General features: G+C 39.8%; 1 long non-coding RNA gene across 1 annotated transcript in view; it reads left to right on the top strand.

The window, feature by feature from the left end:
- The first annotated feature begins 1545 nt into the window (after positions 1-1545).
- LOC111560142 overlaps positions 1546-26158 on the top strand; it is an 87264-nt gene continuing 62651 nt past the window's right edge. Inside the window, exons 1-2 of the long non-coding RNA XR_006596681.1 lie at positions 1546-2062; positions 7530-7710. This is a non-coding gene — a long non-coding RNA (uncharacterized LOC111560142). The remainder of the gene's footprint in view (positions 2063-7529; positions 7711-26158) is intronic.

The following is a 26158-nucleotide window of genomic DNA, read 5'->3' as shown; positions in this document are numbered from 1 at the left end:
TTTAGGTGGGGCAGTGCATCTAGAACAAAATGGGGAGATAGCCTATCCAGGGGGTCTTTTGCTACTTAGCAATTTCAATCTGACAGGTTTGTTATTACTTTCCTAGAGGGTTGAGTCACTCCCTGCCACTACAGAAATGGAGACAATGGGGGACCTTCTCAGCCCCTAATCACCCCCTCATTCTCAGTATTGATATTTAATAAGGCCCTGTGGGCTTCAGCCTGGCCCTTAAATCCTCAGCATTATCAGGATTCACAAAGGCAGGGATGCAATTCAAAAACACTTAAATCCTGACCAAGAGACTGTGAGGGACCTTCCTGACTACTAACTGGCCCATGTGCACAGCAGAGGTAGACAGGGCACCCTGGCGCCAGGGCCTGGGGCACAAGTGCTCTGGTGTGCCAGACCCTCCGCGTCCTAGACTCCATGGGCTCCAGGAAGGAGCTGGGCCATTCCAGACTGTAGACTGGGGTGGGCACAGCACATCTACCCCTTCATAGCAGAAGGGTTCCATGGGCCTCTCGGACGCCAAGGAAATGTTATAGAGTAGCATTTTAATGAACTGAGTATAAATGCATTAAAAACACATGGAATAAATGCTCCTTGAAATAAACATGGGTTTAAAAAAATGAAGAGAAAAGCAAATGTTTTGGCAAAACACATTTTGGGTTTGTTTGAACCCCAAGTATTTGAAAACCGTTCAGGCAATCTTACTCAATCCAGAGTGCCATTTAGCTCTCCCATGATGACTAATAATACACACAAAAGTGGGAAAATTCAGCATATTTCTCTAGTCATGGCATTTCCAGACAGAAAGACACAGACCAGCCGAAAGACTTTGAGAGAACATTTTTTAAAATAAGAAATGAAGGCTTTGAATTTTGTAGAGAAATGACAGGAGTTAAATGTGTGTTGATTAATTAATGTAAGACAGAAAAGTAAATAGAGACATTATTAACTTAAAAGTTGAGGTGCATGTTTGGTGCCCAAACACTGAATCCTTATGTTCATGAGTCAAAAAAATCACGACCAATCTCATTTACAAAAACAAAAACAACACAGACCAAAACACAAACCCCAAATCAAACAAACAAACAAACAAACCCCAAACCAACCCAAACAAACAAACAAACAAACAGACCCTTTACCAGTTAATTTTCTAACCCTCATGTGCACTTGACTAGAAAGCTTGACTACCTGAAAGGCTGGAGAACTAGGCCCACAGCACTCTTACCTGCCATGTGTCCCACCTGGGTCTTCACCTTGACCACCAGATCTAGACGACTTGTGACATTCTGAGCCCACTCATCCTAAGGTCTCAGATGTCCTCAAACTGCCTGCTTTCCGCCACTTCCCCATCTCTCCAAGAGCTGACTTCCCACCAGCCACTTGATTTCAGATGTGTGTCAGCTCAGGTGTTAGTTAACAAGCAAGGTGTTTGCTAACAAAGGCCTAACACCTCCAGGAGGTATTTGCATTTTAATAGGGAACCATTACAAGAATTCGGATCCTGAAAGGAAGGAAGCCTTGATGGTAAAATGCTGGGAGCCCGCGTGGGTATTTTAGAGCAGGGAGCTCTCTCTTTAGATCCTAACACCAGAAAGCTAGCCCTGCCTACAGTTCTCCAGAGTGGAACATGAAATCATCGTTCCTGTTCACTCTTCCTGGGCTGGAGATCAGCTCCCAAGGTGAAGCGGGCATCTCTGAACAGCAGACTCCAGAGCCTGATCCCACGGGATGAGATGTCAGCATTGGCTTTTGAGGAACTGAAGAGCAGTCACTCAACCCTGGAACATTTCTGGGCCAGACTCTGCTTTAGGTGCTGAACTTGCAGGTACAAGTTAAGTGCAGCTGCAAACCTCAAAGAACTTCTCCAAGAACTCACTCTTTAGCAAGGAGATCCCAACAGAGAGGGGAGCATAAAGGAAGAAGTGTGCTGCTTGAGGCGATGGGGAAGTTTCCTCACCACCAACTGCTCTGCCTCATTTGGCTTCTTGCACCATCACACCCACACCCTCATCATGTACAAGTTTGGGGCTTTTTTTCGAATGATAAAACTAAGGTGAGTTCATTTTAGAAGTTTCCAAAATTATAAAACAGCACAAGGAAGGAACCAGAAATTACTGATAATGTCACCATCCCTGGAATCAAAAATTAACCGATATTTTATGTTCTTCTAATCTTTATACGTAGGGATTTAGTTTTAATGACTATATATAAATATACAATATATATACACATATATATGTATATGAAATATTTATATATATATTATTTTGTATGTTTTCCTCCCCTTTTACCGTATGACCAGAGTTTCCCCATTATTTTAAAACAAAATTTTGATGTTTATTTTTGAGATAGGGAGAGACAGAGCCCAAGCGGGTGAGGGACAGAAAGGAGACACAGAATCCAAAGCAGGCTCTGAGCTGTCAGCACAAAGCCCAATGCAGGGCTCAAGCCCATGAACCACGAGACTGTGACCCGAGCTAAAGTCGGACGCTTAACCAACTGAATCACCCAGGCACCCCAAGGGTTTTCCCATTTTAAACATGCTTTGCAAATGTCATGTTCCATAGAATAAAGGGTAGTAATCAACCAAATAGAATTTTGTGATGTGTTGAGGTTTCTGCAAACTCTCTATTCTCTTTATTAAACACTCAGACTCTTTGGAGAGTTGTAAAACTAAAAACCTTAAGCATAAGGAGCCTGCACTGAGTAATATATAACTTTTTAGGATAATGAATCTTAAGGAAGAAGGTTTGAAAGTATTGCATTTCATTGACTTTAGTTCCTGGAAATTTGAAACATTACCGACTTCCACACCAGCCATTGCTTTGTGACTTCTGTTACCTTCTCAGCAGTGTTTCACAAACCCTGAGTCTATTTTAGGTTAGGAGTCTTTAATAGGTATTCCATTATAAAGGAAAAACTAACAAGTCTTATTATTTTTGGGAGAATTTGGATCTTTTCTCCCTTGGATGTCAGGGTGCTAGGGATCAGAATGATATAGACAAAAATATATTTGCTTTGAGATTCCCCTGCCCATATCTATCCAATAAGGTCTGATACTAATTTATTTTCACAGAAGGCAACCCCATTTCTGAATCGGTATTTTTCTTCTGAAAGGGGAGCTTCTTGGTTTTCTCAGCAATCTGGATATAGCTAGCCACTTTGTAAGACAAAGCTCATTGTATGAATTATGGAAAAACTTCCTTTAAAAACTCCTGGTACTGCAACCACCAGTATAAACAAGAATCACCTGGAGAGCTTGTTAAACTGCCCCAGGCCCCTTATTCCAATTCATTATGTCTGGAGTGGGCCCAGCCGGCCTTTTTTTTTTTTTTTTTTTTAAGTTTATGTATTTTGAGAGAGAGAGAGGCTGGGAGGGGCAGAGAGGGAGGTAGGGAGAGAGAATCCCAAGCAGGCTCCTCATTATTGTGCAGAGCTCCATGCGGGGCTTGAAGTCCCAAACCACAAGATCATGACCTGAACCAAAATCAAGAGTTGGCTGCTCCTGGACTGAGCCACCTAGGAGCCCCTGGGGAGACTTATTTTTAACACGAAGCCCCAGGGGTGTCTAAGGTCCAAGGGCCACCCTTTGAGAAACATTCCCCTACCACGTAAATGTCCAACTCCAGCAAGTTCCTTCGCACTCTGGCTCAACTCTTGAGTCCCAGCATGCTCAACTCCCAACCCTAGACCCAACCATTTCTGTCATCCTGATGACCCAGTCTTCAGGGTGGGTTAGCACTTGCTGAGTACCAGGTCATTCCCAGTACTTCCCACCTTCCCACCTTCCCAACACACTCTTCTACCCCATACCTTCACGTCATCCCTTTTGTCCAGTGGGGTAGCTGTCCTTTTCCCTCTGGACTTGTGACCAAATATTTCCTCGTCTGTGAAGTCTCACCCTGTTGTACAGGTAGAATAATCGGTTCCTTCTCTGTGGTTTTAGAATCTTGCTGCTCTTAAATACGCACAACAGAATTGCTTGCATGTTTGCTTTTCTTCTAATTGGAAGCTCTCGTGGGTACAGAGACCATATCATCCTTTTATGAGCCTGGTGGTTTCCTGCTGTTGTTCTGAGTACTTCTTATATATTAGCTTCTTTCATCCTCCTAACATCTCTATTGTAATATTATTTCTATATTGCAGCTGAGTTAAATTAGTAAAAAGATGAATGAATGTTATGAATATTTATTGAATACAAAAATTGAGGTGGAAAAGCAGTGGGAACAGAACCCATGTCGTAGGCTTGAGTCTCGAGGGACATGGGAAATGATTGCCTGTATTGTCATGGGATAATGAAGGTAATGGAACACTGATAATTCAGTATTTGAAAGAAAATTATTTACAAACATCTGTTTCGATTTTTTTTTTGTATATGTTGTGTTGCAATTATAGTTTAGCAATAGAAGTCATTTCATAATTTTTTAAGTAGCTATTTAAAAATGTGTTGTGGAGACCTTTCATTTATGGTCACATAGTATTTTCCTTCAAAGATGTATTGTTCTGGACAGATCTTCAGTCAGGCTACAGTGAGACTCTCTGTATTACAGACATACTAGCTTCCTTTAGGTTCTTAAACACCTCATTTTCCATTCTGCCTCAGAGCCATCACCCATATGGGCCCCTCTGCCCGAAAGGCTCCTTCTCTCCTTGCCCAGTCAATGCCAACTCCTCTTGCAAAGCCCAGATCAAATGGGACCACCCCTAACATTTTTAGGGCTCAAAGCAAGAGTGCAAATGGAGGTTCACCTGCTATAGACAGAATTTAGACTTCTCAGACCCCCCTGAAGTTCCACATGAGGATGTTGTGGTATAAGGACCACAACTCATGGTTCCATGCTAGTGGCCAAAGCTTCATCTCCCTTGTTCGCCCATCCTTGGTTTCTTTTCACATTGTGAAAGGACTGTGAGCATCAAATGTGTACATCAAAGCCCTCGCATTCTCACACTCTACAAGCAGCCCTTCTTGACCACCCCCGAAACTGAAGGTGTTTGTACTTGCCCCTTTGGGATGTTAGACACAGATGAGGTCCTTTAGATGGGGATTCAGAGGTTCAGGGCACCCCAGGCATTGGTGGTATGGGAGGTAAAGCCTCCTTCAAAGTGTAGGTCTGGGGACTCTTGACTCGGTCTATAGGTGATGCTGAGCTCAAACATCCTTTCTGAAGAAATTGACCCTGCCCCTCAGACACGGCCAGATTCTCCAGTTAAACTTTCATAGCACCTCCTAGTTCCCTTTGTAGCACTTACAATGATAATTAAATAATTCACAGTTTAATGAGCTATGCTTAATTGGTGGTACAAGGCCTACAACCCCCCCCCCTCCCACCATAAAAACTCAGTTTTACAAAGATGGAACCAAATCTGTTTTTGTTCACCTTGGATTTCCATCGCCTAAAACAGTGTCTAGCACATGAAGGGTGCTCAATATGTATTTGTTACATGGGTGAATGAAGGGAAGGTTTCTATTATCTATTCACAGCACATAGAAATAATTTAAGTCTTCCAAAAAATGTTACGCAAACTGCTTCACTTTGTCTCACACATCTCTATCATTATCACCATCAAAGTTTTACATGGTAAAAGTTTAAATATTACAAACAATTTTCTAGCATTTTGGTTCCAAAGATAAAGTCGCCACAAGGATCTGTAGAGACAGAGGGTTTAGACAAGATTTCCAGGCACAAGCCCATGCAGATATGTACAGTGTAAATCCTATACATCTACATAGCGCAATGCCAATATCACACTACACACAGCTTTTTCTTTCTGGAGAATTACAGAGTTCACATTGTAAGAATCAAACTGGAAGTGAAATGAATAAAATATACCCTTCATAGGATTGCATGCAATTCTACTTAGCGATCTTCATAAAATCTTGAGGGGAAAAATCCTTTTTGAAAGAAAAACAACTCTGGGTGGTGCTCGAAAATTCAGAAGGCAGCTCGAAGCTCTGCCAATGACAACTGTAAGTAATAACATGGTATTAAATTTTATTTTCCATTTTTAAGCCCGAATTTTTTGAAAACCAGCAGGTATGTGGAATTATATTTCTAACAGACATTCTGAAAAAAAAATTAGTGGTTTTATTTATCTTGGTATGAAAACCTCGATCTTCAAGGGTAAGGTTTTGATTCATTGAGAGATAGGATCCTTCTGGACAGAAGGCCTGCATGCGACAGTTTTGGGGTGTAGCTGCTTCCAAGGGTTCTGTTCTTATTTTCCAGCTGCCGATTAATGGGCAAAAATTATCTTCTAAATCTGAAAATCTGTTCTCACTTGAAGGTTCTGTAGTTTTGAATGAACCAGCAGAGATAATATTGTAAATAGATCACTTTTCCCCCAAAACACACCGAGAGAGGACAGAGCCATCTCAGCCTGGAAGCTGTTTTGGACCTTGACCGTCGTTATTCAATGAGACCTTTATTCCGGGCCGTGGAAATTCAGAGTGCTACTGAAAGAAACACCTTTCTTCAGAAATTGCTGAATTTCTCAGGAGCTTAATAAATCTCTGTCCTATATTCTTTCTGGGAAAGGGCAGACAGCAAGTACTCAAGTTCTAAAAATAAAACCAGTCAAATCAATACACGACGTCACTCAATCTGTCATATCTCCTGTGACCCAGGGCTTCTTAGCACAGTTGGCACTTGGGGCCAGATAACCCAACCACAGATTTTCTCCTGTGGCTTTTACTGTGTGGTTTTTTTTTGTTGTTGTTGTTTGTTTTGTTTTTGTTTTTGTTTTTGTAGGGGCCAAATTTATACATAACACAAAATTTACCATCTTAACCACTTTTAACTCTCTAGTTTAGTGGCATTGAGTATACTCACTTTGTGCAGCCATCATGGGTGGATAACAGTTATTTATCTCCATAACTTGTTCATCTTTTGAAACTGAAATTCTGTTCCTGTTAAACACCAACCCCCAATACCCCTCTCCCCACAGTCCCTGGCAGTTACCTCTTATTTTTTTTTTTTTTAAGCCTATATGGATCTGAGACCTTGAGGTAAAAGTGAAGCTGCACATGTGTGTATGTGTGTGTGTGTGATACCATCATTAAGTCAAAAGTTCCGGGAACTGGGTGTTTTCCTTCCCATGTGTGTGTTCTGTGGGGCTCCAGGGACCAGGCCTGTGCTGTTACCTCCCTGGCTTCTATCCTGCCCATGCCATGTGTCTACTGTGGAACACAATGCAGGTTGTTATTGGAAGTGTTCCTGCCTTGGTTTTCTCCTCTACAAAGCAGGGCTGATCACAGTGCTATCTACGGGGGATTCTTGTGTGGATTAAATGAGTTAATAAACACAAAATGCCAGGTCTGCCTCATATTCCATCGGGTCCATGCTCTGCACAAGGATGAGAACCAGGGCAGCTTGTATTTGACCCGGAATCTCAGAGCAGTTTAGCTTGTCTAGGTAGAAATAGACATTTAACCCCGTTGTTCTCTCCCTGTTACAATCTATCTCTCAATTGGAGGGTAATCTCTTAGCTATGTATAACTGGATTTTGTTTCCACCCTCTAGGATCAGAAGGCTGAATCAACAGCTCACTTGGAATGTGATTTAAACATGTGTGCGGTGTACAGATAGGACCATCAGCCAGGAGACTCCATGCTCTTGAACCAAGGGATGTTTCTGTTGTCCTGCAGGGGCTAAAACACAAACTACAAGCTTTGCTGAGCCCACCTTTTTCTCTCTCCATAAGGTGAGTCTCAAGCACATGGTTCCTTTTCTGCACCATCTAAATGTTGTTTTTTTCTCTACAGCATAATTTAAATAGCTTATATAGGACCTGACAGATATTAAGTTGGTGATTATGATCTAACATCAGATTTCACAGATCTGAATGCTGCCTCCATCACTTAACTGTTTATATAACCTTAGGGTTCTAAGCCTCCGTTTCTTAACCTGTAACATGAAAATAGTCATGGTTGCTGCTTCATAAAATTATTGTGAGAACTAATGAGATACCAAGTGTAGTGCACTTAGCAAGCAAATACTACCTTTATTGTCTATAGGGATACAGAAGCCATAGCAGACTAGACAGGTATGAGATGAGGTTAGGAAAAAAAAAAAATCAGTGTTTCTCAAGAAATATCTTCTGGTGAATTAGAATGATGTATTTGTTCTGTGAACTAAACCAATTACTGTTTTAGAAAGACAACCTCTAAAGTTTGAAAGAAATAGCTATCAATAACTGTTTGTTACATGCTAGGAGATGTGCTAATGGTTTTACAGGTATTTTCTCATTTATATCTTAATGTAGTCAGTACACTTAGGAGAAGGTATGATCATCCCCATTTTTCAGACAAGGAAATTGACACAGACGGAGGCCCATTAACTTGTCCAAGGTCATAGAACTAGTAAATGACAGGACAAAATCCAGTTTGGTTGTGTTCTCATCCACCGTGTAACATTACTTCCAAACCAAAACGTTAACTGATGAGGTCTGTTGATACAGTAATGACCAGTGATGAAATCATCATCATGTCACCTAGTTCTAGGCCATGCTACAATATGTGCTCTAAAATTCACATATTGCCTTTTAAAGGAAATCTATTCATATGGTTTATGATAGACTGAGACTAGTATTATTTTTTTTTCACGCAGGACATAAAGCTAACTGTAGTGTTTGATCAAAACTAAAACTCAATATGTGAATGATATTAGTGTTCTTTAGTTGTTTGCCTTAAAATTTGGTGGTTATAAAGTCGGTCTTCATAAAGCTTTAGCTTGACCTTTGCTCACTAGCTCAGGCTTGACGACCTAACAGGTAGAGGTATTCATTGTTGGATAGATCTTCCCATTTTTGGATGAGTAAAACTGGTCCTATTTGAAAAGCCCACTGCTTGAGATTGGCCCAAAACCAAATCATAGCTTTAGGAGAAAAAAAATAGCTGATTGCTTATTGCTTTCCAAATTTTTGACATGTTTTCAATGTAGAAAGCTGTTCTAAGGAAAAGTAGGGCAGGGTGGGGAAGGAGAGAGAGAAACCTTGAAAACTCCACAATATACAATCTGCGTCATTTGCTTTACTAAATTGTTGTTCCTTGCCAGTGTCAATAAACTCCTTTTAGTGGTTTAGCGTGTTTGGTTGGCTGTACCTATGCATAAAATAAACAAAGCATCTAGCATTCCCTTTACAAGTGATGACGATGGGTGCTGTGTAACTACCCAATATAACTCTTAATGAAGGAATAATGAAATTTACCTTGCAGAGGCATCAAAAAACAAACATGTTTTTCTAGTGCCTAGGTCCATGACCAACTTCTCAATTGCTGTCTAAGAATTTTATATATGGGATGTCTTAAATTCCAATCCCACATGCAAAACAAGCATCTTAAAACCTGTGCTTGTCCATCTGGAATGACATCAGAGTGATTAATTCTTTCACCCTTTTAGGGCAGTGTCAGCTGAGATTCAGGAATTAATCAAGTGCTCAAGGTCTTAAGAAAATTCAAGCTGTTGAATTAAGACAAGATGTTTGCACTGAGTGCTAACAGGAATGAGGTGCTATATGTAGTAACTCGTTAAAAAAATGTTATGTACTGAGGTATTTACATGAATTTTCATTGGAATATTCAGTTATATTTTTACATTATACAATGAAGTCTTAAGAATAACAGGCTGTAAGTACATTGTGTAAGAGTTTGTCAGGAGAAATCTCAGGTGGGTTGGGAAACGCAAAGCAAGCTCATTTTTCAAATAATGAATGATAGTATCAAAGGGATAGAGTTTAATTTTGTTGCTTTTTAAGAAGAGTAATAATGAACTGAAAATGCAAATATAGAGTATATTTGGGCTATCTTAAAAATAGAATTTTTTCAAGAAAAAAATGCAAAAGTTAATTACTTTGTTGTGTGACAGTCTTTGATTTTTACAATTGATCCAAAAAAGGGAAGGGATCTTTAGTAAGTAGGTTTGGAACATCAAGTTCGTGGTGTCCTTCCAAGCTGGATAAATCAGGAAGAATGCTCTCTACCAAGAAAGGGATGGTCTTTTGGAAGAGAGGGTAATCAACCTAGATTCTTTCTGCTAGGATAAACATCAAAGTTCTTGTGGCAGTTCATAGAAGAGGAATCCGCTTCCATACATTTGGCCAGATTTTTGGCACCTGGCTAAAAACATTGAGCAACCAAAGCCCTGGCTTGAATTTTATTAAAATTGAGTTTTCAAAGGCTACTCTTCTAATTGGGGTGGAGTGGATTGAGTCCTTTGATTGGGATGGGCTCTTAGTATACACATGGCTTGGAGAACTTTCTCCTTTTGTTTCATTGGAAAACTTTATGTTTTCATCTCTCTGTCCAGCCATGGCCCTCTCTCCCCACAATATTCTTTGAGGAACATCTAGTCCTCTATAAAACATCTAGTAAAGAAGAAAAAAGAAAACAAAACCTTGTTTTACAAATGCTTGACAAGATTTTTAAAAAGTAATGGAATTTCATACCAAATCTTTGTCTTTGCTTATATCTAAATTTGATTAGATGTGATGCTAATGATTAGGGAAAAATGAGTAATGATAAATGGTTGTTGAGCCAATTAATGGATGAGCATGACTTCCCAAAGCAATCTCGCTGAAATCCTGCTGCAGGTTTCTAATGAAGCCTGTGTTTTCCATCAATTCCCAAGGAATATGAAGGCAGCCATACTCTTTTGGCAGTGGTTTAGCTAAAATTAAAACTAATAACCTTTTGGTCTAATGCTGTTTCTCAAACTGGTGGGAAGCACAGACTTCTGTTGTTTAGTATTTATTGTGTGTGTCTTCCAGATTCTCCGTTGAGGAAAAGGTAGTCTGTACCTTGGCCTTGGGCAGTGGAGCCCTAGGCATGGGAATCTGTGCCTCTAATTTTCCCAGCAGCACCAGAGCCTTCCCAGGTAGCCTCAGAAGTTAGCCCTCCTTCTCAACCACAATGCAAAATACATCATTCAGTGCGGTGCAGATACGTATCTCCGGCCTGTACTTCACTGATCAAGGCACTTATTTTTTCTTCAAAATTTTTATTGTTAGAATTTCCAAATTACATAAAAGATAAAGACTAGTATAATAAAAATCCATAGGCCTCATTTAGATTTATCAGTTATTCACATTTTTCTCTTACTTATTTATCTATTTATTTACCTTTACTGAACTATTTGCAAGTAAGTTGCAGACACTGTGACACTTGACCTCCTTGGACCTTAACATATCCCTCCTAGGCATAGGGATGTAGCCACAGAACTATTATTATATACCCCTAAACTGTATCATTTAATATGAAGTCCATATTCAAATTTCTCCAATTATTTCCCAGACGTCTTTTGTTGTATTGGTTGGTTGGTTGATTGATGTAGGATTCAGTCATGGTTGATGGATTGCATCTGGTTGTCTTTTCATTCTCTTTTAATCTAGAATAGGTCTCTGACATTTCTGTTTGTTTGGTTCTGTTCTCATGCCAATGACTTTTCTGAAGAACCCAGTCTAGTCTTATGGAATCTTCTACATTATGGATTTGCCTGATTGATTTTTCATTGTTATATTCAGGTGCTTTGGCAAGAGTATTACATTGATTTTGTATATTTCTTAATGCTTTACACCAGGAGTAGTTGATGTCAGATTGTCCCACCACTGGTGATCCTAATTTTGGTCACTTGGTCAAAGTAGTGACCAGAGGGGTCTCTCTAGAGTGAGGTATATTTCTCCCTCTGGGATTAATAAATAATCCGTGGGGAAAAACTTGACTGTGTGACTTTCTGTTTTTTAACAATTTCTCATCTTATATTTTCATGATCCATTAATGATTTTTGCCTGCTACAGTTATTACTTGGGGATTGCAAAATGGTAACTTTCCCAATACTATTATTTATTTTTCATTTATTAACTGGTGTTCTACAAAGAAGAGATTTTTAAATTTCTCAGTCTTGCCCCTTCTCTATAATCATTATGGACTCATTTTTAGAAAAATTAGTGTATTTTGATTCATAGCCATCCTTGTTCTTTTTGACACTCAAATGCTCCCAATTTGGTTAGTGGAGGTTACTCCAAGATGACTCCTGTGTTTCTTTGATATGGTGCCATTAGTATGTGAGCACTTTGTTGTTTTCTTACACTGCATTGCCCCTTTTTTTTCCTTGCCCCAAACCTGGAATTTGCAACTACTGTAGCAAGCCATGGTGTCTTATAGTGTGGAATGTTTAGAAATCATCGTTTAGAAATCAACAGCTAAACATTAACTCTACTCATTCCTATGGGGGAAGTTATTTCTAGCTGCTATAGGTAGACAATGCTAGAATGAATATAAATTATGAGTTTGTATTAATTCCAAATAAAAAAATGGAATTGTAAGATTTCTACTTACCTTAATTTTATATTAATACTTCTTTTATAGTTCAAATATTAGTTCCTAACAATATCAATATATTCGTTCGTTTGCTTTATCCTATACTGTACCTAAAATAGTTTCATAATTACAATATCTTTTTTACTACAAACACTAAGTATACTAAGTTTAAATCTTATTTCAGTTCCTTTTTTCCTTAGAATATATCCCATAGAGGATGTACAATTAGAGGAATTGTATTTCAAAGTTAATTTAATTAATTATTTTCTATGTTTAATTGTGTTTACAATTCATAAGTGGCTTTTATTTTATGCACGGTAAAATTCACCATGGTAGAGTTCTATGAGGTTGTTACAAGTGTTTAAGTCATGTAACCATACTACAGTCAAGCTAGATAGCATTTCCATCACACTACTAAGTTTCCTCATTCTTTCTGTTCAGTCCCCTCCTTTAATACTCAGCCCCTGGGAGGCACTACTGTCTTCTGTCCCTATGGTTGAGCCTTTTCCAAAATTACCTGTAAAGGGAATCATACATCATGGAATCTTAAGTTTAGCTTCTTTCACTTAATATAGTGTATTGGTATAATGCAGTTTAATCCATGTTGTGCCAATCAACAGATTTATTGATGTGTAGGAGTCCTTTGTACCCCAAATTTTTAAATGTATTCAACATTTGGACACTTGGCATGACTTTCAATAAAACCCCTGTAAACATTTTTATGGACACTTCTCTCAGGTAAATAACTAGAAGTGGAATTGCTGATTTTTTATTTTAAGCGTATTTTTTACCTTTATAAGAGATTGCCAAACTGTTTCCCAAAGTGTCTGCATTAATTTGCATTCCTACCAGCAATGAATTAGAGTTCCAGTTCTAGTTGCTCTACACATCCTTAATCCTTATCCACACTTATTCCTGTCAAAATTTCTCTTCCTCCCTCCCTCCCTTTTTTCTTCTTTCCTTCCTTCCTTCCATGTTCCTTCCTGCCTTTTTCCTGTGCTTTCTTTCTTTTGCCATTATGATAGTTATATAGTAGTATCTCATTGTGGTTTTTAACTTGCATTTCTTTAAAGACTAAAGATATTAAGTATCTTCTAATGTTTTTGTTTGCCAACTGTACATCTTCTTTGCTAAAGAACCTGTTCAAATATCTTTCCCACTATTTAAATTTGGATTCTTTGGTTCCTTACTATTGAGTTTTGTGAATTATTTATAGGTTCTGGATATCTGTCCTATACCAGTTATGTGTTTTGCAAGTATTTTCTCCAAGTGTTAAGTTTTATGTTTTAAATTGTCTTCTTTGAGAACAAAAATGCTAATGTTAATCAAGTCCAAGTAATCAATTTTTTAACCATTTGTGCTTGTGTGCCTTATATAATCTTTGCCTAACAATGTAGCAAAGCTTTCCTCCCAGATTTTCTTATAGTAGTTTTATACTTGTGCCCTATATCTGCTGGTACCCTACGTGTTATGGTTATTTATTTCTTTGACACTCATTTTGTGAATTTCTATAGGAAAAAGGCCTACTTTGAATTTTGTGGGCATGGTTTGAATCTATACATCAATTTGAAAGAGAATTAACATCTTCATAAATTAAGTTTTCCATTCCATAAATAGATCTTTTTTTTTTTTTTAATTTTTTTTTTCAACGTTTATTTATTTTTGGGACAGAGAGAGACAGAGCATGAACGGGGGAGGGGCAGAGAGAGAGAGGGAGACACAGAATCGGAAACAGGCTCCAGGCTCTGAGCCATCAGCCCAGAGCCTGATGCGGGGCTCGAACTCACGGACCGCGAGATCGTGACCTGGCTGAAGTCGGACGCTTAACCGGCTGCGCCACCCAGGCGCCCCTAAATAGATATTTTTGATTTCTCTCATCAATGTATATTAATTTTCAACAAAAGTATTCCACATATTTTGGTTAGATATATACTTAAAAATTTCCTATGTTTGGTGCTATAGTAAATAGTACTGTGTTTTCCTAATTTCAAGTTCCATTTCTAAAAACAAGCTATTAGGGAAATACAAATGATTTTTGAATATTAGTATTTCTAAATCACTTATGGTTCCAGTAGCTTATTTTGTAGTCTGGGTTTTTCTGTGTAAACAATTGTGTCACCTATGGAAAAAAAAAAAGCATTTTTATTTATTACTTTTAAATCTGTATGCTCTTTATTTCTTTTTCTCTCAGTCTTATATGACTGGCTAGGCCTTCCTGTATGATGTTGAAGAGAGTCATGACAGAGTGTATCTTTACCTTGGTCCTTATATTTTTCTTTTTTAATTTTTTTAAAGTTTATTTATTTATTTTGAGAGAGACAGAGTGAGCCAGGGAGAGTAGAGAGATGGGGGGGGGGGGTTAAGAGAGAGAGAGGGAGAGAGGGAGGGAGAGAGAGAGAGAGAGAGAGAGAGAATCTCCAGCAGTCTCCACACCAGCAGCACAGAGCCCAATATGAGGCTTGAACTCATTAAACTGTGAGATCATGACCTGAGCTGAAACTTAGAGTCAGACCCTTAACCAAATGAGCCACCCAAGGCTTTCTGCCTTGCTCCTTATCTAATATCACTATGAAATATGATATTAATTATACACTTTTCATAGATGCTCTTTATCAGGTTGGGGAAGTTCTCTTTAATTTCTAATTTTTTTGGAGTTTTTATTATGAATGGATTTTGAATTTTATCAAATACTTTCCCTGCATCTATTGTCTTTTTTAGAACTTGTTGATAACATGAAATACATGAATTGATTTTAAAATGTCAAACCAGCCTTGAATTTCTGTGATAGGTCCCCACTTGGTCATAATGTCTTATCTTTTTTGTATATTGCTGATTTGATTTACTAATACTTTAGTGAGAAGTTTTGTGTACATGTTTACAAAAGGATAGTTTTGTTTTGTTTTGTTTTGTTTCCTTGTAGTATCCTAGCCTGCGTTTCATTTTGGGTAATTCTATTAAAGTATCTCCAACTTCACTGGTTGTTTCCTCAGCTGTGTCATATCTACTGATAGGCACATCAATGAATTCTTCATCTCTTATGCATATTTACCTCTGCCATATATTTATTTATAACATTTCTACTTGAGTCCTTTTTTTTTTTTTTTTTTTTTTTTGGTTTTCATCTTTCTGCTAAAATTTTCCCTCTGTTTGTGCATGTGGTACATATTTTCCACTAGATACTTTTACATATATCATAGTTATTTAAAGTTTATTTGCTAGTTCCAAAATTCCAAAATCTAGGTCATCTCTGAATCTGCTTATATTGATTATTTTGTCTGAGGATTCTTTTTTCCTCCCTTGCTTTTCTCTGTGCCTCATAATTTTTACTGACTACCAAGAGACTAAAATAAATAGAACATATGTGTGAAAATAGGTATACCTCCTCTCAGGCAGTTCAATAAGAAAATTGAGTCAATTTAGTCAGGACCCAAGCTAGGTTTCAGAATTCTGTTGTTTTTCTTGCCTTCAGTTTCCAATAGTGATGCCTTGTGCTTTGGGTGCAGATTGGAGTGATGGAGTCTTTTTTCTCAATATTTTGCTTTACCCTCAGTTTTCAGACATCTCTGCCCACCTGTACCACAAAGATCTCTTTCTGTGGTCTTGCTTCACACACCCCCATGCCTCTTGTTCTTTCTTGTTAATCATTCCTTGCTAGGCTGGAGTTGAGTGCCCAGGGGAGTTCTCTGTTGTCTTGGTCCAGCCTCAGTCTTTGGTAAACCCTGTGTGCCCGGACCTTTGGTGTAGAGTTTTCTGCCCTTCCTCCCCATGGCAGTCAGTCAAACACTACATGTATCTATATCAGGCCTTGTCTGGGAGAGTATCCTAGCACTCCCCCAGAGAGAGGAGTACTATACTGTTGATAGAAGATCCAGGGCTCAGGACTGTTTCTTGCCACTCTGGCAGAATTAGAGGATCCCCCCCCCCCTTTTTCCCCCAGCAACAAAGTGTCTTTATCTATGCCCTGGGGCAGGAGAGTTTACTGTTCTCCCTAGGGGCTTAGACATTCTTCTTTGAGAGAAGAATGCAAGCAGGGAAGAGAGCTTAAGTTTTTCACAGTAGTTGCTGATCAACTTCAGGATTGTCTTAGCCAATTCTTGTATGCTTATTTCCCATAAGAACTTTAGAATCAATTTGTCAGTCTTCAGGGGAAAAACCCACGGTGATGTTTTTATCACTGTATGTTTTTACATTTACTTGGACAGAAGTAACACTTTTAAGATGTGAACACAGCCTATCCAAGAACAAGGTGTATCTTTCTATTTGTTCAAATCTACTTTTATGTCACTCAGGCGTATTTTAAACTTCTCATAAATGTTTTGTACATTCTTCTAGGTTTACTCTAAAGTACTTCGTATTTTTTTGGGTGTCTTTTGGCTCTTATAGATGGTAGGGATTTTTCTGATGCAAATCCATGTCAGAAAAGAGCCGGAATCTCTCTCTCTCTCAAGTTGCAATGATGACATTTTAAAAAGTTCTTATTTAGGAAACTTTCTAATAGAGACTAGAAGACTCTGAGTTAATCTTACTCTTCTTAATTGTCTCCTTTAATGGGTCCAAATGTGAATGGAGATGGGCTACCAGGCAAGATTAAAGTGAGGGGAGATGATTTCTGCCTGGTCAAGAATACTAATGATGGCAAGCAGAGAGGGGATGACAGTGCTACGATCTATACATGATGCTGGCTTCCAGTGGATGGAAAATGGCTAACATTCCCCTGGACTCTATAGTATGACTTTTCTTTTTTTTTTTTATTTTTTAATGTTTATTTTTGAGAGAGAGAGAGAGAGACAGAATGTGAGCAGGGGAGGAGCAGAGAGAGAGATGGAGACAGAGAAACCGAAGTAGGCTCCGGGCTCTGAGTTGTCAGCACAGAGCCTGACGCAGGGCTCGAACCCATGAGCTGTGAGATCATGACCTGAGCCGAAGTCGGACACTCAACCAACTGAGCCACCCAGGGGCCCCTATAGTGTGAATTTTCTATGTCTAAAATTTGACCTTCAGCTTTGTAGTTCCTGACAGCCTTGATTGCTCAGCACAGAGAGAGAGAGCAGAACTCCCTTCTCTTAAAGGCAGCCTGGCATCCACTGGATTACAAGACTGACTATATATATGAGCAGAAGACCAGCGTGTTCATCTATCATGAAAGTGTTCCTGCTGGGTCTGAACTGCTGTTTCTATAACAGAAGTGGGGTTCATACGTATCTTCCACAACCAACAGACGGGGGAATGTGGACAAGAAACGAGACAATCTTTTTGCAGACATTTGTGTCTCCATCCTTGGCAGAGGACTGTCCTTTAAAGCACGAAACACAATGTCTAAAATGAGTACCAGTATCTTACTTGCAAACAGACAAATGCAAGGGTGGAATTCTTTGTGGAATAGGATTTCTCCCTACACACTAGCAAAAGGCCCACTTACGTCACGTAAAGGTAAGGATTTCAGAGTTACAAAAAGCACAATCAGGTATGACAGCTTAGTAACTTTATTTCTGTGAACTCAGTCCCCATTCCTCTTGACGGTAGATAACAAACTTGTCAATTCAAGGTAGTTAGTTGCTTCTGAGTTAGAGTCAGCCCCGTTGAGTAAATACTCAGCTGTTCTCCATTCTTCCCATGCTCTTTTCTTTCCTTTCCCCCTGGGATGACTTTCTTCTTTCTTTGGAGCGTGGAGACAGCTTCCGGTCAGACTGTTTAACCTGGCCTCCTTGGTCTCAGCATCAGCCTCTGACCCTGCACATCTGCTAAGGAGACAGCAGGCCTTCGCTGGCCTCCAGGCACCTCTGCCCATGCAAGGACTCTCTGTTTCCTCTTTCTTTGCTCCCAAGCCTCCCTTTAGGACTGTCCCCTTCTCTGGTCTGTCCTCAGCCCCCTTGAGGGTGTGGAAGAACACTTGGAAAGCTTTGAGGCCTTCCTGGTTTACCCAGGTACCTCTTGTGCTTGTGATGTACTCAACATTAAAGATTCTTTAATATCCCTTTACTTACATCTTTTTCCCTTTTTAAGGTTTTTATTTTTGCATTTATATCTTTAATCATTTTTAAGCATACTTATTTTAAACTTATTTTAAATGTACTTATTTAGTTGTTCTCCCAGCCTTTGCTATTGCTGGTTGTTTTGCATTAAGTCTCTCAACCTAGTGGTTTGTATTCTCATGAGGTTTGTGAATTTTTGTATTGTTAGTGCATCATCAGTAGATAGTCTCCCCTTATAGCTCCTGTCCTGTCCCTAACAATGAACTTTTTAGCTTGGTGTTATAAGACTATGTAAATCCTTACTCACACATGGGCTCCTTACACATGGGCAAATACGGGCTTTTGATTTTTCATGGATGACATTGTTTTTTGCCGTTAACTTACAGAACAAAAGGATCTTCCTTGCTCTTTCTTGAGAGCATGGATAGAATTTTCTTTCTAGGACCTAGGCACTGGTTCAGGGCTCTGAGTCTTATGCTTCTGCTTGTTTGTGGCACTGTGGCTTGAGATAGAGCTGTCTCCTAAATACTGAGATGCTAACAAAGTCACAAAGCTCTTCGTAATATTTCTTGGAGTTGGTCTCACAATATGCAAAAGAGATAAGTGACAACTACGTAGTTTATGGTTTGCTCATTTCACAAATATTTATTGAGCAACTCTGCCGTGCTGTGCACTTCATTAGACTCTGGATTTCAGTGATAAGCCCAGATACATGGAACATAGAGACTTGCAAAGAAATAGGCAGTGCCTAAATCATCATATCAGTGATCGACTGTTACAATCTGAGATGGCCTCTGAAGCAGAGACACATATAAAAAGGAAGTGACAAGAGTTGGCATCTAAAGGACAGGTAAAAGTTATCCAGGTGAAGGTGAGGAATGTTCCATGGGGGTGGGGGAGATTGTAGCTTAAGTCTGTGATTCTTAAATGAGTGGTTTTTCATACTGGCTACATAATAAAATCATGTGGGAAGCTTAACATAAAGGTTCCTGGGTCCTGTCCCCAGAGATTGCTATTTAATTGGTCACAGGTAAACCCAGGCATCTATATTTTTAAGAGCTCAGCAAGTTGTGTAGACTCTGTTGTGTAGTCAGAGTAGTAAATACTAGGTGATCAATGTCAGCAGCACCAACAGCATCTGGAACATCGTTAACATGGATTCTCAGATGCACCCCAAACCTACTGAATGAGATTCTGGGAGTGGGGCCCAGAACAAAATAATGGTGTGCTTCTTCCCACCTGCCTTCCCTGCTTCATGTGTTTAAAAATAAATATTTAACATGGGGCGCTTGGGTGGCTCAGTCGTTTAAGCATCTGACATCAGCTCAGGTCATGATCTCACGGCTTGTGAGTTCAAGCCCCATGTTGGGTTCTGTGCTGACAGCTCAGAGCCTGGAGCCTGCTTCAGACTCTGTGTCTCCCTCTCTCTCTGCCCCTCCCCCACTCATGCTCTGTCTCTCTATCTCAGAAATAAATAAACATTAAAAATTTTTTTTAAATAAAAAAAATAAAAACAAAAACAAATAAAAATACTTAACTGAAATTTCAAATATCTAGGAAGACCAATAAAGTGATTGCTTCCTATGATAACTATTTCAGCGCTTTCTTTTCAATTTCCAAATATACTCTGAAGGGTTTTTTGCTCATTTTTTGGTTGCCTGGGTTTAGTGGCTTTCAAATATGCTTAGTCTCTGACTGGGCAATAAGCATTAGGGGAACAGTATATACAAAGGTCATGGGGCAGGGTAAACAACATGGAACATGCCAAGAACCGAGGAGAGGCAGGCTGGAAGAGCACAGTGTGACTGATATGGAAGATGGTATCAAAGGAGACTGACGTGCAGGGAAAAAGGTTGCACAGTGCAAGGCCTGGGTCAGAGTCTAAGCGGCGTATTTGGATTTGGATTTTGCAAAGATCAGCTTGGTCGTTGAGTGGAATGTGGTCTACGTAGGCCCAGAATGCATGGGTTGTTACTGCCAAAACAAAAATTGATGGGGACTTGATGAATGAATGTTCTGGTCCTTGAACACGGAGGAGTAGAATCTCTTTCACATAGCATGGTAGATTGAGGCTTTATGGAAGAAGGACAATTGAATAGTGAAGTTGGTAAAATAGCATAAGGGAGATCAGCCAGCAACTGGAGTGAAAAATATATCTGAGAATAAAGAACAAATCAGTCATTGACATTACCTGGGGACATGTCAAATATTCCCAGCCCCGTGTTCCCCAAATGCCAACTTGGTGTGCCTGTAGGCTACGAGCTGTACTATTCACATGCTCTCATGTGACTTTGACAATCAGTCAGGTGTGGGGACCACTGAAGTAGATGGGCCTCCATGTGTACAAGAAAGAGGTTAAAAAGGTGACTGGTAAACCCAGTCGGACAGGTCTGTGTTGTCTTACTGATGGTGAGTCATGGGGACACTACCAACTTGGGGTGGGTTTTATAAAACTAAAGCCCTTAAGTTTGTCCTCTGGGATGACTACGTTATCCAAACATCTTGGAAATAGTTTGTGAAAAGGTCTGAACAATTGAAACAAAGCAGGCAGCTGCTGTCTTTAGATACTCTTCCATGCTGGCTGCCATATAAGAGGTTCTCCTGAAATATTATCCAACTAACTGCCAGCAACCTAGGAAAGCAACTTCTATCACTGAGAGATCTAGGAAGTATCTTCTGTCCCAATATCATCAAAAGTTGGTATCCTCCCTTTTAGATATACTTCTTCAGAGTTTTGGGGAACTCACTAATGATGTGATAGCATGGTTAATTTATGTCGTCTAGTATTTATTTAGGTGTTTTTTTTGGTCACATGGTAAACTGTGAATGGTCTTGCAGTCCTGACCTAGAACATGAGTTGGCACAGGTGAATATTGACAGGGGTAGATCCAGAGAAGAGGGGAAGCGGGGTACAGGGAGCCGTGCTGGTGTCTGGGCCTTCCTAGAGTGACACAGGACTTCAGGAGGGCTCATCTGAAGGCAGGAAGTAGAAACCAGGACTGGAGACCAGGGCAGGAAGGACAAGGTGTGCACAAGTAAGCTAGTACAGTCCAGCCTGCCTTCAGTCCCAGGAGTGTGTCGTTTGTTCCTTGGCCACACAGGCAAATCCAGGTTTCCTGAGGTCTGCAGCTGGTATAGTTTGAGGGGTCCTCTTTGAGGAAAATACTAAAAATCATGAAATGATTTAATATGGAAGTGGATATTATTTTATAATGAGATGGGTAATCGCAACACATTACAAAATTTGAAAACACCATGACTACCACATTACAAACTTTAAATAAAAAAAAATTTTTTTTTAACATTTTAATTTACTTTTAAGAGACAGAGACAGAACGCGAGCAAGCGTGGCTAGAGAGAGGGAGACATAGGATCCGAAGCAGGCTCCAGGCTCTGAGCTGTCACCACGGAACCTGGCACGGGGCTCGAACTCACAAACTGTGAGATCATGACCTGAGTTGAAGTTGGACGCTTGACCGACTGAGCCACCCAGGCACCCAACGAACTTTAAAATTTTACGTGTATTTTAATTAACTGATGTCATAACACACCTCTAAAATACTTTTCCCCTTACATTTCTGTCGGCATGCTCTTCATTCACCTCTTCCTATGATGGTGCTTTTGTGACGTTTTTTACTAAGAGAAGTGAAAAATAATATTTCCATCAGTATATCTCCTTTCTTTGAGCATGGATGCTCAACACTTGTTGTTTTATCATGGCTAAATAGCATTGTTTCAGCTTCACAAACTTGTTAATGACATTATATAAATATTGAGGATTCTTGTCAAATTTGGAAACAGCTCTATCAAATCTCTTTTATATTAGAACTGTAGGTTTCAGATTATTTCAGGCTTTCTTGCACAAGAGCTGACCTTAAATTGTTTTTGAATTGCTGTCATTCAAAAATCGGTTTGTTGCTGTGGCCATATTTTATGATTTCAAATGTTAAAGTATGTGAGCATCCTGCCACACTGCTGGGATCCTTTTTTAGGTGAAAGTGCACAAGAGAGACTAGGAAACTTAATTTTCTTCAGCGTCACAGTAAAACCATCTCTGATTGGCTCATATAGTGGATCCTTACTGTGGGAGGTCGTGGGGAAGAAGATAATCAATACTAACATTTGCTGAGCAGTTAAGTTAAATTGCCATATTTAATTTAACCATTTCGTAAGATACCTATTAATTAGCGTTCTCATTTATAGATGAGGAAGCTGACATCCAGGGAGGTTGACGTCTAAGCAGGAATGTGGAATTGACTACAATTTTCTAGCAGTCATACCCTCCCTAGATCTGTCTTCCTTGATTCTCACTTTATTGTTTTGCATGAGCTTTCTACCATTCTTGCAGACCAGACCAAAAGCTCCACAGAAATCCCTGTAAGTCGGCTGAGAATGAAGAATAACCACAGATATTTAATGGATTTGGCCAGACAAAGAGAGTACCTGCTTCTTTATAAGATACTTTCCACATCTTGACTTTGAGTCTCTATTTTATCCCTAAGTGATGGGGAAGCATCCCAGATTCAGACTCGAGAAGGATCACAGAAGTCTTAGCAGGGTCTCAGCAATTTTCAAGTCCGGGGTCTGAGGCCAAGAGGCAAAGGGGTGTTTGGCAAATGTGAGGTTGTAATGGGCCAGAGCCGTTCGGTGGGATTTGTAACTAAAAAGAGATTTCAGACCCTCTGACTAAATGCTAATGGATTGGTCTGAGACAGGTTTTAAAAACATACGGTTTTATCTACTCCTTACAGAGTTAACAGGTTCTGATGACTCTGGCCCTCTCTTTTTGCTGGGCCTGTGTTACCAGGCCAAATAACCTAGCTGCATTGGAAACTGGTTTCAAATTACTTGCAGATGGCTGGAGGCAGATGAAAGCCTCCATGGAGGTGTTCCTCATTCTCTTTTCTAGTCCCCAGACTGTAGTGCCATGTGCTGACACTTGGATGCTTGTTTTACAATATCATTTGACAAGTGGGATTTATGTGTCAAAATTTCAGCCGAAGCCAAGAAAATGTCAGAGTAAGCAAAGAGAGGCAGCATGAGAAAACGAGGAGGGGGCTGCTTTTGGAACCCAGGAGTGGGCGAGTGGTAGAGTGCCAAATCCTAACTGTACCAAGCACACGGGGGAATCAACCTGGCCGCCAAAAGCCACAGATTTCTTCGCTGTGTTTTTTGTTCAGTGCTGTTCCTGCCTTTATCATTAAGGCAACGTTAAGGAAACAATGTAATAAAATCGAGACCTTCCCCCCCCCCCCCCCGAATGCATTAATAAAGATAACTTATTGGTTCGGGTCCAAAACCACTGGAGCCACATTTAATTTACTGCATTTATTGTTTGGGGATCTGGTATAGTACACAGAGGTGTTCAGGGCCACAGCGACACCAGTGGAAACCATGACAGTTAAGTGCAAGAGGAGAGGTTCTCGCTCTTGGAACCTTCAAAATGTCCTAGGTACTAAATATCTGCAAATCCTTAACACTTCGTCGAACCTTCCCCAGGTTTCACCTTGTGGCTATTTGAAAAGATGAAACACATATGAACACACAAAAAAATGCCTTAAACCCTACCCCAAACTCTTAGAGTTTCCTGTTAAGTCCTACGCAAGATAAATTTCCCTCTTCTTTCTTTTTTTGAGGAAAAAAGGAGGAAGAAAAGGCAAGAGAAAGATTGAATGTTTCAGTTCCCCCAAGCCCCGTGCATTGCCTGCCATATTAAGAGCATGTGTGCATTACTTCATAAATATCAGATGACATGCATCTTTATTTAGACTCAATAAAGAAAAATAATGAGTTATGCAAAGTTATTTCAGACACAGGGTGAAATAGCTTTGCAAAAAGGCACTATTCATGGGGGCCAGCCCAGCCTGGCTCAGGGGCCATCATCTATTAGCTCCAAATAAATTCAGGAAAGAGGTACAGCTGTGGACACCATGTCATGTGCCAAGTGTAATAAGTAGGTTATGAACAAGTCACGATAAAGCATAATAACAAATGCCTTGATTCTCTCCGTTCCATCCCTCTCTGTGGATTAAGGTCTCCAGGGTCAGGATCAACTGCCTAGGGATGCCTCAGGAAGTCTGAATGGGTGTCTTCCCTAAATTTATGCAAGACTGAACATTGCGATGGCCATCAGCCTGGGGTTTGAAAACAACTAAACTGAAAATACTGAGATTTAGCAAAAGAACATAGAATCTCCTTCGCCTAAAATATGGGGTTTTGTTTGATGGCACTATAGATATACCTTAGATAGAAGTCAAGACATGTTAAAATGAATACTTTTTTGTTTATTTGATAATAAGGGACAAATATTTTGATTTTAGACGATGTCATACCTTTGTATTTTCTCTCAACCTTCCTATGTGAAATACAGAATGGGTTTTTTTGCCAGGATCCTGGACTATCAAAGTGTCTATTTTTTTGATGTACAGATGGCTAAGTAATTTCTCCCAGTGGAAATGGTGTTCACAGGGGAAATTTCATGTGTGCAGTTGATAATTAGTTAAAAAAGAATTCTGGGAAACATACCTGGAGCTCATAGGGATCAGAAATGCCTTATAAAGTGACCCCTGAGCTGGCTTGTTGATTTAGGAGTTTTGGAAATAAAAAGATTGGGATTTTGGAAAACTCCCCTTCATATGATGTCAGTAGGTTAACTATGTGCTGTAAACTGCTGAGAATCAGTATTTTATTACTAGTGGAACTAGCATGAATTACCCACTAAGAGACTGGGTAGCAACTCAGTGCATAAACCTAACGTGCACCAACATTTATTTTTCCCGGAGCTCTGTAACGATGATCCATAATAAGGACATTAATTTTACTGGCTTATACAGACTTCTTAAATTCGCGTGTGTGTATGTATGTGTGTTTCTGTGTGTGAGTGTGTGTGTGTATAAAACTTAAAGAAAAATACGCTGAGACCTTCAATTAGCAAGTGAAAAGAGAGAAAGAGGAACGTTTAGTGAAACAGTTATTTTTAAGGTCTCTGTGCAATGTTAGGAAAGAGGATGTGGATGGAATGGACAAGGCACTGGTATTTGTACCTAACCAGCTCCAGATATTTTGAGAGAAGGTAAAAGTAGGTAAAGGGTAGGTGAGACATGTTCATTTGGGGGTGGGAAACTAGAAGTTGAAGAAATTTACATCAGTGGTCCTTTTTTGGTGTCGTAGGAGGTGAGGTCCCCTCTAAGGTTCCTGCAAGTGCAGCGAAGGAGCTGGTTTGAGAACTCGGATATCGCTGCTCTGTGGGAAATAAGAAAGGCTGAGAATAAAAAGATTGATGGGATGTAATGAGGGCCCAAGGGAGGGTGGCAATGATAAGTATATACAGGTGACTAACTCTTGTAACTTTGTTATGCTCTGCTGAACTCAGCAGGTCAAGAACAGAAAATGGTTGTGGTGGGGTTGAGTGAGGGTCATGAATTATTGGACCCAACATTTGGAGATCACGGGGGGTGAAGAACTCAAAGATGCTGGTGCTGACGTTGCTAGAATTACTGACTATGGGGTCCAAGCTGGGTGAGAAAACTGAAGCCAAGAGATGTTTGGGAGGGTAGAGAGGCATGGTGGGACTGGAAATTTCACAGAACAGATATAACTAGAATGAGAAATGGAAGAATTAGAGACAGAAATTAGAGAGTGAAGTTCTAAGACCGCAGTTCCTGGTAGTGGCAATATCTGAGCTGTGGGTCTCAGAGGAGACTCATGTGTAGGAACAGAGGGTAAAGTCAGGGAACCACAGGCTGGGAAGAGGGCTGAGTCAACATACACATCATCACATCCCGGATGGTGTTAAGGCTCTGACTGAAGAAAAAAAATCTACATACGGCTCAGGCAACTTAGTTTTTGAAAAGTTGTTGCCCTC

Source organism: Felis catus, chromosome B1 (genome assembly GCF_018350175.1).
Source record: "Felis catus isolate Fca126 chromosome B1, F.catus_Fca126_mat1.0, whole genome shotgun sequence".
NCBI classification, from domain to species: domain Eukaryota; kingdom Metazoa; phylum Chordata; class Mammalia; order Carnivora; family Felidae; genus Felis; species Felis catus.
Note: the sequence above shows the minus strand (reverse complement) of the source record. Positions and strands in the feature narration are given on the sequence as shown.